Raw genomic sequence first — 17,658 nt, 5'->3', positions numbered from 1 at the left:
CCACCACCACTCTCATAGGAGGAACACACGAAGAAACTAAGGGTGTTCAACCTAGTGATGCCATGTTGTGGAGGATATGAAAGCTGTCTTCAAATATTTGAGGAAGAGGCGTTAATCTCTTTCTGAATGAGTTCATAAAATAGAACTAGAATTAATTGGTGGAAGCCAAGGTTTTAAATCAATGTGAGAAAACTGGAATTGGCTTTATTAACTGTTGTTGTAGGTGTCTAAGCAGAGGCTAGACAAATAGTTTGTGATGGTGTTATAAAGGATATTTTAGCATCAGATGGGTGATTTGAGTAGATAATCTTTAAGGTTCCTTAATTATTCCAGACTTGAAAAGTCTATAATGATATGAAAATGCTTTCCTCTTTCCTACCCTAGAGACTGCATAAGGTCTATTCACCTTCTACCTTCCAATTTCTTCACCAAACCTCATTTGGACCTAAACAAAAGCAGGTTGACCTAGGAAACTTTAGTTTCTTTTTCAGCTATTTAGTTTACAAGAGACTCTTTTGTAATCACATCAGAGACCCCAGCCTCTACTCTAATTCCTTTATATCGTTACAGAGAAAAATAGTGGGCCAGACTTCCTGGTTACAGAAGGCTGAGGAAAGTCTGATGAATAATATAACAAAATTTTGAAATGTTCCTAAGTGCTTCTTAAAGCAAATATCATTTCAGGGAGAAAAGTAAACTCAAAATTTTAATCTTAGATTCAGGAGTGACATCTGAGAACAAAATGTAAAGTTTGGTTGAGTTTTTTTTTTTTTTATGTTGAAAAGATATATATATATATATTTAGAATTAGGCAGCTGGACTCAGTTTAGATGATCCCAATTTTGTTGGCAACATCCAAAGCGTCATAATCAGGAGCCAGTCGAACATACGCCTTTTTCTCTCCATCGGGCCGAATCAGGGTGTTGACCTTGGCCACATCAATGTCATAGAGCTTCTTCACAGCCTGTTTAATCTGGGGCTTGTTGGCTTTAACATCCACAATGAACACAAGTGTGTTGTTGTCTTCTATCTTCTTCATGGCAGACTCAGTGGTCAGCGGAAACTTGATGATAGCATAGTGGTCAAGCTTGTTTCTCCTGGGGGCGCTCTTCCAAGGATATTTGGGCTGCCTTGGGAGTCGCAGTGTCTTGGGCCGCTGGAAGGTGGGTGACATGCGGATCTTCTTTTTTTTGTGGCTGTGGACACCTTTCAACACTGCCTTCTTGGCCTTTAAAGCCTTCGCTTTGGCTTCGGCTTTAGGAGGGGCAGGAGCTTCCTTCTTCGCTTTCGGCGCCATCTTGTCTGGTTGAGTTTTTAATGGAGTTCACAATGAATAATAAAGCTTTGTACTTTCATAGACTTTTATTGACTAGTGCTTAGGAGTTCACAGACTATAACTGCTATAATGAGAAAGCTTGAATCAGGAAGTTTGACTCAGTAAATGACCTAAACATCCTCTTTTTTTTGATCATTTTAAGTAAAATGTGAAACAGAACGAACCAGAAAAGAAAGTTTCATAGAAAAATGTATCATACTTTATTTTTTATTACTTACTTAAAAAGTAAGTCTACCTGCTATTGTTTAAATATGGCTTGTTCCCTACAAAAAATAAAGTATGATACACCTCCCATTAGGCCCCACCTCTTAAAGGTCCCACTTGACAACATTGCCACACTGGGGCCAAGCCTTAATATGAATTTTGGTGGGAACAAAAAGCTTATACATTAGGGTGCTTCTCTGCAAAATGGCATTGAGCAGATAGAACTGAGTCCATCATCCCATCCAGATTCATACAGTCACATTTGAGAGAGCCTTATAACAGAGTTCTGGGGCAAAGTTAATCCTAACCGACGTAGACTTCTTACTCTGAGAACCTATCTTTGTAGCCACATTTTATAGTGCCAATGAAGACATGCCAGCAAGTGTTTCATGTACAACTGGCATTAGAGCACCAGGTCAATTTGATGGTGGTGGTAGGCACTATTATTTTATATCCAGGTAAAAGGCCAATTAAAAAACTGCCACTGGGGATAAAAATCAAAGACACAACATATCAGAACTGAGTTTTGAGCAACCTGGTATTCCAAAATATATGAATATTTTCAGAAACCAATGTTAAATTGTCCCCATGTTTCCCAGCTATGGAGATATTTAATACATTTGTTCAAATCCAATTACTCAATCCACATAGTGCTGAGGCCATCCTGCAAGGTGCATATCAAAAAATATGAACTTAGGGTGATATAGATGAGTATAGATGACAACAATGTTATGCAAGTCAAACTTGGAAGGTCAGAATAAACATATCTATTCTGAGATAATTCGTTGTTATTTTAGAGTGTATTCATTCTACTTATAGAAAAAGTTAACTGTAAAACAGCCTCAGGCAAGTCCTTCTGGAGATATTCCAGAAGAAGGCATTGTTATCATAGGAGATGACAGCTTCTTCTGTGTTATTGCCCCTGAAGACCTCCCAGTGAGACAAAATATGGAGGTAGAAGACCTATACTGACTCTGTATAGGCCTAGGCTGATACATGTGTTTGTGTCTTAGTTTTTAACAAGCAGTTTAAAAAGTGAAAACAATTTTAAATATAAAAAAGCTTACAGAGTGAGAATATAAAGAAAGAAAATATTTTGTACACTTGTACAATGAGCTTGTGTTTTAAGCTGTGTTAATACAAAAGAGTTCAAAAGTTAAAAAAGTTTATCAAGTAAGCTTTATAAACATTCACAGTAAGCTAAGGTTAATTTGTTATAAAAGCAAGAACATTTCAAAAATAACTGTAGTATAGTCTAAGTGTACAGTGTTTATAAAGTCTACAGTAGTGTACGGTAATGTTCTAGGCCTTCACATTCACTCACCATTTACTCACTGGCATGCTCAGAACAACTTCTAGTCCTATAAGCTTCATTTATGGTAAGTGCTCTATATAGATGTGCCATTTTTTATCTTTTATACCATATATAAATATATTTTGAGACAGGGTCTCATTCTGTTGCCCAGGTTGGAGTGCAGTGGCATGATCTTGGCTCACTGTAATGTCGACCTCCTGGGCTCAAGCTATCCTCCCACCTCAGCCTCCTGAGTAGCTGGGACTACAGATGCGTGACACCATGCCTGGCTAATTTCTGCATTTATTTGTAGAGAGAGGTTTTCGTCATGTTGCCCAGGCTGTTCTCGAACTCCTGAACTTAAGTGATCTGCCCTCCTCAGGCTTCCAAAGTGCTGTGATTACAGGTGTGCACCACCTGCCCCCAGCCATATTCTTACTGTTTAGAAATGTTTTTCTATGATTAGATATGTTTAGATACATGCATACTTACTATTGTGTTACAATTTTCTATAGTACTCAGTATAGTAACATGCTGTACAGGTTTGTAGCCTAGGAGCAATAGGCTATACCATACAGCCTAGATGTGTAGTGTGCTATACTATTTAGGCTTGTGTAAGTATACTATGATGTTCTCACAATGACAAAATTGCCTAATGACACATTTTTCAGAATGTATCCCATTGTTAAGTAATGCATGATTGTATAGGCACAAAATATATAAATAACTAGGTAATTGAAATGAATCTATGACATAGATTAATCTTACACACATGAAAAAGAGGTTGAGTGGTAATGAACTTGCTTAGCTTTTGTTTGGGAAAGCATTTATCTCTTCATTTTTGAAGGACAATTTTTCTTAATTCTTCCAAAAAATTGAAGAGGAGGGAGCAGTTTCAAACTCAATTTATAAGGCCAGCCTTACCCTGATATCAAAAATGGAAAATTACATGCCAATATCTCAGATGAACATAAATGCAAGAATCCTCAATAAAATACTAGCAAATTGAGAGGCCAAGATGGGCAGATTACTTGAGCTCAGGATTTCGAGACCAGCCTGGGTAACACCGCGAAACCCTGTCTTTGCAAAAAATACAAAAAATTAGCCAGGCATGGTGGCATGCACCTGTAGTTCCAGCTACTTGGAGGGCTGAGGTGGGAGGATTGCTTGAGTCAGGAGGTTGAAGCTGCAGTGAGAGGCACTCCAGCCTAGGTGACAAAGTGATATCCTGTCTCAAAAAACAAACAAACAAACAAACAGAAAACCCTAGCTAATAGAATTAAACAGCATATTAAAGGGTTATACACAATGGCTAGCTGAGATTTATCCCTGGAAAACAAGGCTAGATCAACATGGGAAAATCAATAAATAAATGTGATATCACATTAACAGAATGAAAGACAAAAACCATATGATCATCTCAATAGATGCAGAAAAATCATTTGACAAAATTCAACATCCTTTCATGATAAAAATTCTCAACAAATTAGATATAGAAAGAATGTACCTGAACACAATAAAGGTCACATATGACAAACCCACCAGTAACACTACATTCAATGTTAAAAAACTGGAAGATTTTCCTCTAAAATCAGAAGCAAGACAAGGATGTCTCCTTTTACTACTTTACTCTCTATAGTACTGGAAGTCCTACAAGAGCAATTAGACCAGAAAAAAACACATCTGAATTTGAAAGAAGGAGATTAAATTGTTCCTGCTTATAGACAACAGGGTGATATATACAGAAAACCATAAAGACTCCACCAACAAAATCATTTGAACTAATAAACAAATTCAGTAAAGTTGCAACCTACAAAATCAGCATACAAAAATCAGTATGATTTTGTGTGATTTTGACTAATGAGGAACTAGCCAAAAAAGAAATCAAGAAAACGATCCCATTTACGATAGCTACCAAAAAATAAAATACTTAGGAATAATTTTAATTATAGAGACGAAAGACCTGTATTCTGAATACTATGAAACATTGATGAAAATGATGAAGAAGATCCAAAAAACAATATGAAATGTGTTTGTGGATTGGAAGAATTAATATTGTTAAAATGTTCATTCTAGCCAACATGATCTATAGATTCAATGCAATCCCTACCAAAACTCCAATGACATTTTTCACAGAAATAGAAAAACAATCCTAAAATTCACATGAAACCACAAAAAACCCAGAGTAGCCAAAGCAATCTTGAGCAAAAAGACTAAAACTGGTGACATCACATTACCTGACTTCAAAATACTCTGCAAAGTGATAGCAATAAAACAGCATGGTACTGACATAAAGCAGACACATTGACCAGTGGAACAGAATAGAGAGTCCAAAAATAAACCCACATATTTACAACCAATTGTTTTTTTTATTTTTATACTTTAAGTTCTAGGGTACATGTGCACAATGTGCAGGTTTGTTACATATATATACATGTGCCATGTTGGTGTGCTGCACCCATTAACTCGTCATTTACATTAGGTATATCTCCTAATGCTATCCCTCCCCGCTCCCCTCACCCCACAAGAGGCCCCAGTGTGTGATATTACCCTCCTTGTGTCCATGTGTCCTCATTGTTCAATTCCCACCTATGAGAGAGAACATGTGGTGTTTGTTTTTCTGTCCTTGTGATAGTTTGCTCAGAATGACAGTTTCTGGCTTCATCCATGTCCCTACAAAGGACATGAACTCATCCTTTTTTATAGCTGCATAGTATTCCATGGTGAATATGTGCCACAGTTTCTTAATCCAGTCTATCATTGATGGACATTAGGGTTAGTTCCAAGTCTTTGCGATTGTGAACAGTGCTGCAATAAACATACGTGTGCATGTGTCTTTATAGCAGCATGATTTATAATCCTTTGGGTATATACCCAGTAATGGGATGACTGGATCTAATGGTATTTCTAGTTCTAGATCCTTGAGGAATCGCCACACTGTCTTCTACAATGGTTGAACTAGTTTACAGTCCCACCAACAGTGCAAAAGCGTTCCTATTTCTCCACATCCTCTCCAGCACCTGTTGTTTCCTGACTTTTTAATGATTGCCATTCTAACTGGTGTGAGATGGTATCTCATTGTGGTTTTGATTTGCATTTCTCTGATGGCCAGTGATGATGAGCATTTTTTCATGTGTCTGTTGGCTGCATAAATGTCTTCTTTTGAGAAGTGTCTGTTCATATCCTTTGCCCAATTTTTGATGGGGTTGTTTGATTTTTTTTTTGTAAATTTGTTTAAGTTCGTTGTAGATTCTGGATATTAGCCCTTTGTCAGATGGGTAGATTACAAAAATTTTCTCCCATTCTGTAGGTTGTCTGTTCACTCTGATGGCAGTTTCTTTTGTTGTGCAGAGGCTCTTTAGTTTAATTAAATCCCATTTGTCAATTTTGGCTTTTGTTGCCATTGCTTTTGGTGGTTTAGTCATGAAGTCCTTGCCCATGCCTATGTCCTGAATGGTATTGCCTAGGTTTTCTTCTAGGGTTTTTATGTTTTTAGGTCTAACATTTAAGTCTTTAATTCATCTTAAATTAATTTTTATATAAGGTGTAAGGAAGAGATCCAATTTCAGCTTTCTACACATGGCTAGACAGTTTTCCCAGCACCATTTATTAAATAGGGAATAATTTCCCCATTTCTTGTTTTTGTCAGGTTTGTCAACAATCAGATGGTTGTATATGTGTGGTGTTATTTCTGAGGCTTCTATTCTGTTCCATTGGTCTATATCTCTGTTTTGGTACCAGTACCATGCTGTTTTGGTTACTGTAGCCTTGTAGTATAGTTTGAAGTCAGGTAGTGTGATGCCTCCAGCTTTGTCCTTTTTGCTTAGGATTGTCTTGGCAATTGGGCTCTTTTTTGGTTCCATATGAACTTTAAAGTAGGCTTTTCCAATTCTGTGAAGAAAGTCATTAGTAGCTTAATGGGGATGGCATTGAATTTATAAATTACCTTGGGTGGTATGGCCATTTTCACGAGAATGATTCTTCCTATCCATGAGCATGGAATGTTCTTCCATTTGTTTGTGTCCTCTTTTATTTTGTTGAGCAGTGGTTTGTAGTTCTCCTTAAAGAGGTCCTTTACATCCCTTGTAAGTTGGATTCATAGGTATTTTATTCTCTTTGAAGCAATTGTGAATGGGAGTTCACTCATGATTTGGCTGTTTGTCTGTTATTGGTGTATAGGAATGCTTGTGATTTTTGCACATTGGTTTTGCATCCTGAGACTTTGCTGAAGTTGCTTATCAGCTTAAGGAGATTTTGGGCTGAGACGATGGGGTTTTCTAAATATACAATCATGTCATCTGTGAACAGGGACAATTTGACTTCCTCTTTTCCTAATCGAATACCCTTTACTTCTTTCTCCTGCCTGATTGCCCTGGTCAGAACTTCCAACGCTATGTTGAATAGGAGTGGTGAGAGAGGGCATCCCTGTCTTGTGCCAGTTTTCAAAGGGAATGCTTCCAGTTTTTGCCCATTCCGTATGATATTGGCTGTGGGTTTGTCATAAATAGCTCTTACTATTTTGAGATACGTCCCATCAATACCTAGTTTATTGAGAGTTTTTAGCACGAAAGCCTGTTGAATTTTGTCGAAGGCCTTTTCCGCACCTGAGATAATCATGTGGTTTTTGTCTTTGGTTCTGTTTATATGCTGCATTACGTTTATTGATTTGCATATGTTGAACCAGGCTTGCATCCCAGGGATGAAGCCAACTTGATCATGGTGGATAAGCTCTTGGATGTGCTGCTGGATTCGGTTTGCCATTATTTTATTGAGGAGTTTTGCATCGATGTTCATCAGGGATATTGGGCTAAAATTCTCTTTTTTTTATTGTGTCTCTGCCAGGCTTTGGTATCAGGATGATGCTGGCCTCATAAAATGAGTTAGGGAGGAGTCCCTCTTTTTCTATTGATTGGAATAATTTCAGAAGGAATGGTACCAGCTCCTCTTTGTACCTCTGGTAGAATTCAGCTGTGAATCCGTCTGGTCCTGGGCTTTTTTTGGTTGGTAGGCTATTAATTGCCTCAATTTCAGAGCCTATTATTGGTCTATTCAGGGATTCAACTTCTTCCTGGTTTAGTCTTGGGTGGGTGTATGTGTCCAGGAATTTATCCATTTCTTCTAGACTTTCTAGTTTATTTGCGTAGAGGTGTTTGTAGTATTCTCTGATGGTAGTTTGTATTTCTGTGGGATTGGTGGTGATATCCCCTTTATCATTTTTTATTGCATCTATTTGATTCTTCTCTCTTTTCTTCTTTATTAGTCTTGCTAGTAGTCTATCAATTTTGCTGATCTTTTCAAAAAACCAGCTCCTGGATTCATTGATTTTTTGAAGGGTTTTTTATCTCTCTATCTCCTTCAGTTCTGCTCTGATCTTACTTATTTCTTGCCTTCTGCTAGCTTTTGAATGTGTTTGCTCTTGCTTCTCTAGTTCTTTTAATTGTGATGTCAGGGTGTCAATTTTAGATCTTTCCTGCTTTCTCTTGTGGGCATTTAGTACTTTAAATTTTCCTGTACACACTGCTTTAAATGTGTCCCAGAGATTCTGGTATGTTGTGTCTTTGTTCTCATTGGTTTCAAAGAACATCTTTATTTCTGCCTTCATTTTGTTATGTACCCAGTAGTCATTCAGGAGAAGGTTGTTCAGTTTCCATGTAATTGAGCAGTTTTGAGTGAGTTTCTTAATCCTGAGTTCTAATTTGATTGCACTGTGGTCTGAGAGACAGTTTATTGTAATTTCTGTTCTTTTACATTTGCTGAGGAGTGCTTTACTTCCAACTATGTGGTCAATTTTGGAATAAGTGTGATGTGGTGCTGAGAAGAATGTATGTTCTGTTGATTTGGGGTGGGAAGTTCTGTAGATATCTATTAGGTCCGCTTGGTGCAGAGCTGAGTTCAATTCCTGGATATCCTTGTTAACTTTCTGCCTCACTGATCTGTCTAATGTTGACAGTGGGGTGTTAAAGTCTCCCATTACTATTGTGTGGGAGTCTAAGTCTCTTTGTAGGTCTCTAAGGACTTGCTTTATGAATCTCCTGTATTGGGTGCATATGTATTTAGGATAGTTAGCTTTTCTTGTTGAATTGATCCTTTTACCATTATGTAATGGCCTTCTTTGTCTCTTTTGATCTTTGTTGGTTTAAAGTCTGTTTTATCAGAGACTAGGATTACAACCCCTGCTGTTTTTGTTTTCCATTTGCTTGGAAGATCTTCCTCCATCTCTCTATTTTGAGCCTATGTGTGTCTCTGCATGTGAGATGGGTCTCCTGAATACAGCACACTGATGGTCTTGACTCTTTATCCAATTTGCCAGTCCGTGTCTTTTAATTGGAGCATTTAGCCCATTTACATTTAAGGTTAATATTGTTATGTGTGAATTTGATACTGTCATTATGATGCTAGCTGGTTATTTTTCTCGTTAGTTGATGCAGTTTCTTCCTAGCATCGATGATCTTTACTATTTGGCATGTTTTTGCAGTGGCTGGTAGTAGTTGTTTCTTTCTATGTTTAGTGCTTCCTTCAGGAGCTCTTGTAAGGCAGGCCTGGTGGTGACAAAATCTCTCAGCATTTGCTTGTCTGTAAAGGATTTTATTTCTCCTTCACATATGAAGCTTAGTTTGGCTGGATATGAAATTCTGGGTTGAAAATTCTTTTCTTTAAGAATGTTGAATATTGGTCCCCACTCTCTTCTGGCTTGTAGAGTTTCTGCTGAGAGATCCACTGTTAGTCTGATGGACTTCCCTTTGTGGGTAACCCAACCTTTCTCTCTGGCTGCCGTTAACATTTTTTCCTTCATTTCAACTTTGGTGAGTCTGACAATTATGTGTCTTGGAGTTGCTCTTCTTGAGGGGTATCTTTGTGGCGTTCTCTGTATTTCCTGAATTTGAATGTTGACCTGCCTTGCTAGGTTGGGGAAAATCTCCTGGATAATATCCTGAAGAGTGTTTTCCAACTTGGTTCCATTCTCCCCATCACTTTCAGGTACACCAATCAGACATAGGTTTGGTCTTTTCAAATAGTTCCACATTTCTTGGAGGCTTTGTTTGTTTCTTTTTACTCTTTTTTCTCTAAACTTCTCTTCTCACTTCATTTCATTCATTAGATCTTCAATCACTGATACCCTTTCTTCCACTTGATCGAATCAGCTACTGAAACTTGTGCATGTGTCACGTAGTTCTTGTCCCATGATTTTCAGCTCCATCAGGTCATTTAAGGTCTTCTCTATGCTGTTTATTCTAGTTAGCCATTCATCTAATCTTTTTTCAAGGTTTTTAGGTTCTTTGCAATGGGTTCAAACATCCTCCTTTAGCTCGGAGAAGTTTGTTATTACCGATCGTCTAAAGCCTTCTTCTCTCAACTCATCAAAGTCATTCTCCATCCAGCCTTGTTCCATTGCTGGCAAGGAGCTGCATTCCTTTGGAGGAGAAGAGGCACTCTGGTTTTTAGAATTTTCAGCTTTTCTGCTCTGGTTTATTCCCATCTTTGTGGTTTTATCTACCTTTGGTCTTTGATGATGGTGACATACAAATGGGGTTTTGGTGTGGATGTCCTTTCTGTTTGTTAGTTTTCCTTCTAATAGTCAGGACCCTCAGCTGCAGGTCTGTTAGAGTTTGCTAGAGGTCCACTCCAGACCCTGTTTGCCTGGGTATCACCAGCAGAGGCTGCAGAACAGCAAATATTGCAAACGGCAGATGTTGCTGCCTGATCCTTCCTCTGGAAGCTTTGTCTCAGAGGGGCACCTGGCTGTATGAGGTGTCAGTCGGCCCCTACTGGGGGGTGCATCCCAGTTAGGTTACTCGGGGTTTAGGGACCCACTTGAGGAGGCAGTCTGTCCGTTCTCAGATCTCAAATTCCATGCTGGGAGAACTACTACTCTCTTCAAAGGTGTCAGACAGGGACGTTTAAGTCTGCAGAAGTTTCTGCTGCCTTTTGTTCAGCTATGCCTTGCCCCTACAGGTGGAGTCTACAGAGGCAGGCAGGCCTCCTTGAGCTGCGGTGGGTTCCACCCAGTTTGAGCTTCCCAGCCACTTTGTTTACCTACTCAAGCCTCAGCAATGGTGGATGCCCCTCCCCCAGCCTCACTGCTGCCTTGCAGTTCAATCTCAGACTGCTGTGCCAGCAGTGAGCGAGGTTCTGTGGGCATGGGACCCTCCGAGCCAGGCGTGGGATATAATCTCCTGGTTTGCTAAGACTGTTGGAAAAGTGCAGTATTAGGGTGGAAGTGTTCTGATATTCCAGGTACCATCTCTCACTGCTTCCCTTGGCTAGGAAAGGGAATTCCCCAACCCCTTGTGCTTCCCAGGTGAGGCAATACCCCGCCCTGCTTCAGCTCATGCTCCATGGGTTGCACCCACTGTCCGACAAGCCACAGTGAGATGAACCCGGTACCTCAGTTGGAAATGCAGAAATCACTCGTCTTCTGTGTCACTCACACTGGGAGCTATAGACTGGAGCTGTTCCTATTCGGCCATCTTGGAAAACCTCTCCCTTGCCAATTGATGTTTTACAAAGATGCCAAGAACCCACAATGAAAAAAAGTCTCTTTAATAAATGGTGTTAGGGAAACTGGATATCCACATGCCAAAGAATGAACTTGGACACTTATCTCACACCATACACAAAATCAACTCAAAATGGATTAAAGACTTAAACATAAGACTTGAAACTATAAAACTCATGGGAGAAAACTTAGGGGAAAGGCTACAACACTGGTCTAGATAATGACTTTTTGATATGACCCCAAAAGCACAGGAAACAAAAGCAAAACTGGACAAATGGAATGACATTAAACTAAAAAGCTTCTTCACAGCAAATAAAATAATCAACAGAGTGAAGAGACAACTTATGAAAATATTTCAGAACTACATAGTTGCATGATTGCCCAACACTGTGAATGTAATAAATGCAACTAAATCATACACTTTAAAATGGCTAATTTTAAATTGTATGAATTTTACCTCAACGAAAAAGAATGAGCACAAAGAAAAAATAATAATAATAAAATGGAAGACATAAACCCTAGCACATTAACCTTTATTAAATGTAAATGTAAGTACATCTATTTAAAGTCACAGATTGGCAGAGTGGATAAATTAACAGGGCTCAACTCTATGCTCTCCATAAAAACTCACTTCAAATGTAGTGATATAAGGAGATTGAAAGTAAAAGAATAGAAAAGATATATCATGCAAACATCAATCAAAATAAAGCAGGGGTGGCTATATTAAAGTCAGATAAGGTAGACAGACCTCAGAACAAATATTACCAGATATAAGGAGGGACATCGCATAATGACAAAAGGTTTAACACACAAGAAGACACCTTGCTCCTAAATGTGTACATCACAGAGCAGAGCTTCAAAATATATGAAGCAAAAACTGGTAGATCTGAAAGAAAAAACAGATAAATCCATAATTATAGTTGGGGATGTTAATAACCCCTCTCAGCAATAGATAGAACTATTAGATAGTAAATCAGCATGTATACAGAAGAACAGAAAGACACCATTGTGGTAGGCAGAATAATATCTCCCCTAAAGATATCCATGTTTTAATCCCCAGAACCTGTATGTTTCTTACATTACATGGCAAAGGAAAATTATGTAGCTGATGGAATTAAGGTTGCTTGTCAACTGGCTTTAAAATAGGGAGTTAGTTCTTGATTACCTGAGCAGGCTAAGTGTAATCACAGTGATCCTTAAATGTGGAGGAGGGAGGCAGAAGTGGAAGTCAGAGTGATATAAAGTGAAAAAACTCAACCCATAACAGGTTTTGAAGATGGAATACAAGAATCATGAGCTGAGAAATGTGGGCAGCCTCTCAAAGCTGGAAAGGGCAGGGTAATGGATTTTCCCCTAGAGTCTCCAGAAAGGAATGCAGCCCTGCTGACAAACTGTTTTTTAGCCCAGTGAGACCCATTTTAGACTTCTGAATGACAGAACTGTAAAATAATGAATTTGTGTTGTTTTCAGCTATTAAGCCAGTAATAATTAGTTACAGCAGCCATAGAAAACTAATACAACCATTAATCAACTGAATCTAACACTCTGCCTAACAACAGCAAAACATACATACTTTCCAAAAGTACATGGCGTGTTGACTAAAATAGACCATATCCTGAGCCATAAAACACACCTCTAAAAATTTAAATGAATGGAAATCATGTGTAGATTGTTTTCTGACCATAATGTTTTCACACTAGAAATCGGAAACAGAGAAATAAAAGGAAAATCTCCAAACACTGGCAATTAAACAGCACTCATGCAAATAATCTAATGGCTCAAATAAGTCTCAAAGAACATCAAAACCACATTGAACTGAATGAAAATGAAAATGCAACATATTAAAATTTGTGGGATGCAGCTAAGGCAGTTCTGAGAGAGAAATTTGTAGCATTACATGCTTAGAAAAAAGAAAGAAAGCTCTAGAAGCAACAACTTAAGCTGTTGCCTCAAGAACCTGGAAAAGTAGAGCAAAATAAACCCAAAGCAAGCAGAAAGCAGAACATAGTAAAGATAAGAGCAGGCCGGGTGTGGTGGCTTACGCCTGTAATCCCAGCACTTTGGGAGGCTTAGATGGGCAGATCACGAGGTCAGGAGATTGAGACCATCCTGGCCAACATGGTGAAACCGCATCTCTACTGAAAATACAAAAATTAGCTGGGAGTGGTGGCACGTACCTGTAATCCCAGCTATTCTGGAGGCTGAGGCAGGAGAATCGCTTGAACCCGGGAGGCGGAGGTTGCAGTGAGCCGAGATGGCGCCACTGCACTCCAGCCTAGCGACAGAGGGAGACTTCGTCTCAAAAAAAAAAAAAAAAGATAAGAGCAGAAATCCTCAACTAAATATTAGCAAATCGAATCCAGCAACATGTAAAAAGAATTATATACTACAACCAAGTGGGGTTCATTCCAGAAATGCAATACTTGTTCAATATTCAAAAATCAGTGTAATCTACCATATTAACAGGCTAGAGAAAAAAAAACCCACATGATCATATTAACTGATTCAGAAAAAGCATTTGACAAAATTCAATACTCATTCCTGATCAAAACTCTTGCCTAACTAAGAATAGAGGAGAATATCCTCGACGTGATAAAAAACATTTACAGAAAACCTACAGCTAACATCTTACTTTATGATGAAATACTGAATGCTATTCCCCTAGAACAAGAACACGGCAAGGATGTCTATGCTCATCACTTATTCATCATATACCAGAAGTCCTAGACAGTACAAGAAGGCAAGAAAAAGAAATAAAAGACATACAAATTAGAAAAGAGGAAATAGGCTTGGCGCAGTGGCTCACGCCTGTAATCCCAGCACTTTGGGAGGACGAGGCGGGTGGATCATGGAGTCAGGAAATCGACACCATCCTGGCTAAGACAGTGAAATCCCATCTCTACTAAAAATACAAAAAATTAGCCTGGCATGGTGGCACGCACCTGTAGTCCCAGTTACTCAGGAGGCTGAGGCAGGAGAATTGCTTGAACCCGGGAGGGGGAGGTTGCAGTGAGCCAAGATCACGCCACTGCATTCCAGCCTGCGCAACAGAGTGAGGCTCTGTCAAAAAAAAAAAAAAAAAAAAAAAAGGAAATTTTCCCTTATTTGCAAATGTTTTATTGTCTAAATATAAAATCCTAATGAATTTACCAGAAAGCACTGAGATCTTACATGCAAAGCACTTCACATGCACAAGATCACTAGACACATGATAAACACATAAATATCAATTGTATTTTTGTATTCTAGCAGTGAACAAGTGGAATCAGAATTGAAAATACAATACCATTTACAATTATCAAATTAAATAAAATACTTAGGTATAATTCTAACAAAACACATATAAGATCTGTGTGCTGAAAACTATGAATAAGCAAATAAGCACATGAAAAATGTTCAACATCATTATCCACTAGAGAAATGCAAATTAAAACCACAATTAAATAGTATTACATATATATCAGAATGGCTAAAATAAAACATACTGACATTAGCAAATGCTGGTGAAGATGTAGAGAAACTGGATTTCTCATACATTGCTGCTGAGAATCTAAAATGGTGCAGTCACTTTGGAAAATAGTTGGACAGTTTCTTATAAAATTAAACATACACTTGACATACAACCTAGCAATTACATTCCTGCACATTTACCCCAGAGAAGTGAAAATTTATGTCCACATAAGTGAACATGAGAGAGGTTTTTGGTTCAAGATGCTTGACTAGAGACATCTAACACTTGTTCTCTCCAGAAAGAAGAACCAAAATTACAAATAGATAATTACACCTTGAATAGAACATCTTGGAGAGAACACTAGAATCCAATAGAAAAGTCACGAGAAATACCTGAGGCACAGAAGGAAGCTTTGTTCTTTTTGCTTAGAATTGCCTTGGCTATTCAGGCTCTTTTTGGTTCCACATGAATTTTAAAGTAGTTTTTTCTAGCTCTTTGAAGAATGTCAATGGTAGTTTAATAGGAATAACATTGAATCTATAAATTGCTTTGGGCTGTATGGTCGTTTAAATGATACTGATTTTTCCTATCCATGAGCGTGGAAGGTTTTTCCATTTGTTTGTGTTATCTCTGATTTCTTTGAGCAGTGTTTTATAGTTTTCCTCATAGAGATCTTTCACTCCATGTTTAGCTGTATTCCTAGGTATTTTATTCTTTTTTGTGGTTATTAGGAATTGGATTGCATCCTTGGTTTGGCTCTCAGCTTGCATGTTGTTGGTATGTAGGAATGCTTCTGATTTTTGTGCACTGATTTTGTACCCTGAGACTCTGCTGAAGTTGTTTATCAAATCAAGGAGATTTGGGGCTGAGGATATGGAGTTTTCTAGACACAGGATCATGTCATCTGCAAACAGGGATAGCTTGACTTCCTCTCTTCCTATTTGGATGCCCTTTATTTTTTTCTCTTGCCTGATTGCCCTGGCCAGGACATCCAATACTACATTCAATAGGAGTGGTGAGAGACAGCATCCTTGTCTTGTGCCTGTTTTCAAGGGGAATGCTTCCAGCTTTTGCCCAGGATGAATGGGTTTTTTAAATGATCCAACTATGTGCTGCCTACAAAAAATGCACTTTGCCTGTAAATACATATATATAAATGGAAGGTAAAGGGAAGGGAAAAGATATTCCATGAAAACAGAAGCCAAAAGCAATCGGGGTAGCTATACTTATATCAGATAAAACAGACCTTAAGTAAAAAACAGTAAAACAAAAGATACAAAGAAGGTCATTATATAATAATAAAGTGATCAATCCAGCAAGAGATTATAACAATTCTAAAATACATTCACCCAACACTGAGCACCTAGATTCCTAAGGTAAATATTACTGGATCTAAAGAAAGGGATAAACTTCAACAGAAGAATAGTGGGGGACTTCAACACCCCACTCTCAGCATTAGACAGATGATCTAGACAGAGAATCAAAAGAGAAACATTGGATTTAAACTGGACTTTAGACTGAATGGACGTAACAGACATTTATGGAACATTTTATCAAACAACTATAGAATACACATTCTTCTCATCAGCATATGGAATGTTCTCCAAGGTTGATCATGTGTTTGATCACAAAAGAAGTCTCAACAAATTTGTAAAAAGTTGAAATCGTATCAAGTGTCTTTTCAGACCACAGGAGAATAAAAGTAGAAATCAATACCAAGAAGAACCTTGAAACTATAAAATACATGGAAATTAAACAACATGCTTCTGAGCAATTTTTCAGTCAATAAATAAATTAAGTGATAAATCAGAAAACTTCTTAAAACAAATGAAAATGGAAATACAACATACCCAAATTTATAGAACACAGCGAAAGCAGTGCTAAAAGGGAAGTTTATAGCAATACACGCCTACATTTTAAAAAAAAGATTCGAAATAAGCAATCTAACAATGCACCTCAAGGAATTAGAAAAGCAAGAGCAAACCAAGCCCAAAGGTAGCAAAAGAAAAGAAATAATAAAGATAAGAGCAGAACTAAATGAAATAGAGACTTAAAAAAATACAAAGGATCAATGAAATGAAAGTTTGTTCTTCAAAAAGATAAAATTGATAAACTACTAGCTAAATTAACCAGGAAAACAAGAGAGAAGACCCAAATAAACAAAATCAGAAATAAAAAAAGGGGATATTACAACTGATACCACAAAAAACACAAACAATCGTCAGAGACTATTGTAAACAACTATATGCCAACAAACTGGAAAATCTAGAGGAAATGGATAAATTCCTAGAAACATACAAACTACCAAGATTGAATCAGGAAGAAATAGAAAACCTGAACAGAGCAATAATGAGTACTGAGGTTGAATCCATAACAAAAAGTCTCCTAACAATAAAAAGCCAAGGACCACATGGATTCACTGCTGAACTTGTATAAAGAACTAATACCAATCCTTCTCAAACTATTCAAAAAAATTGAAGAGAAGAGAATTCTCCCTAACTAATTCTATGAGGCCAACATAACCCTTATAACAAAACCAGACAAAGGTACAACATAAAACTACAGACAATGTCCCTGATGAACATAGATGCAAAATCCTCAACAAAATACTAACAAACCAAATCCAACAGCATATGAAAAAGATAATACACCTTAATCAAGTAAGGTTTTTTTTTTTAAATTATACTTTAAGTTCTGAGATACATGTGCAGAACGTGCAGGTTTGTTATATAGGTATACACGTGCCATGGTAGTTTGCTGCACCCATCAACCTGTCATCTACATTAAGTATTTCTCCTAATGCTATCCCTCCCCTACTCCCAACCCCCAGACAGGCCCTGGTATGTGATGTTCCCCTTCCTGTGTCCACGTGTTCT

At 37.9% G+C, this 17,658-nt stretch overlaps 1 pseudogene across 1 annotated transcript; it reads right to left on the bottom strand.

Annotated features, from left to right (window-relative positions):
- Positions 1-750: 750 nt before the first annotated feature.
- LOC708995 (large ribosomal subunit protein uL23 pseudogene) lies at positions 751-1,302 on the bottom strand (annotated as a pseudogene). The gene has a single exon (XR_001442103.3). The product of XR_001442103.3 is annotated as a large ribosomal subunit protein uL23 pseudogene (transcript).
- Positions 1,303-17,658: the final 16,356 nt, after the last annotated feature.

The sequence above is a fragment of the Macaca mulatta genome, chromosome X (assembly GCF_049350105.2).
Source record: "Macaca mulatta isolate MMU2019108-1 chromosome X, T2T-MMU8v2.0, whole genome shotgun sequence".
Classification (NCBI taxonomy): domain Eukaryota; kingdom Metazoa; phylum Chordata; class Mammalia; order Primates; family Cercopithecidae; genus Macaca; species Macaca mulatta.
Note: the sequence above shows the minus strand (reverse complement) of the source record. Positions and strands in the feature narration are given on the sequence as shown.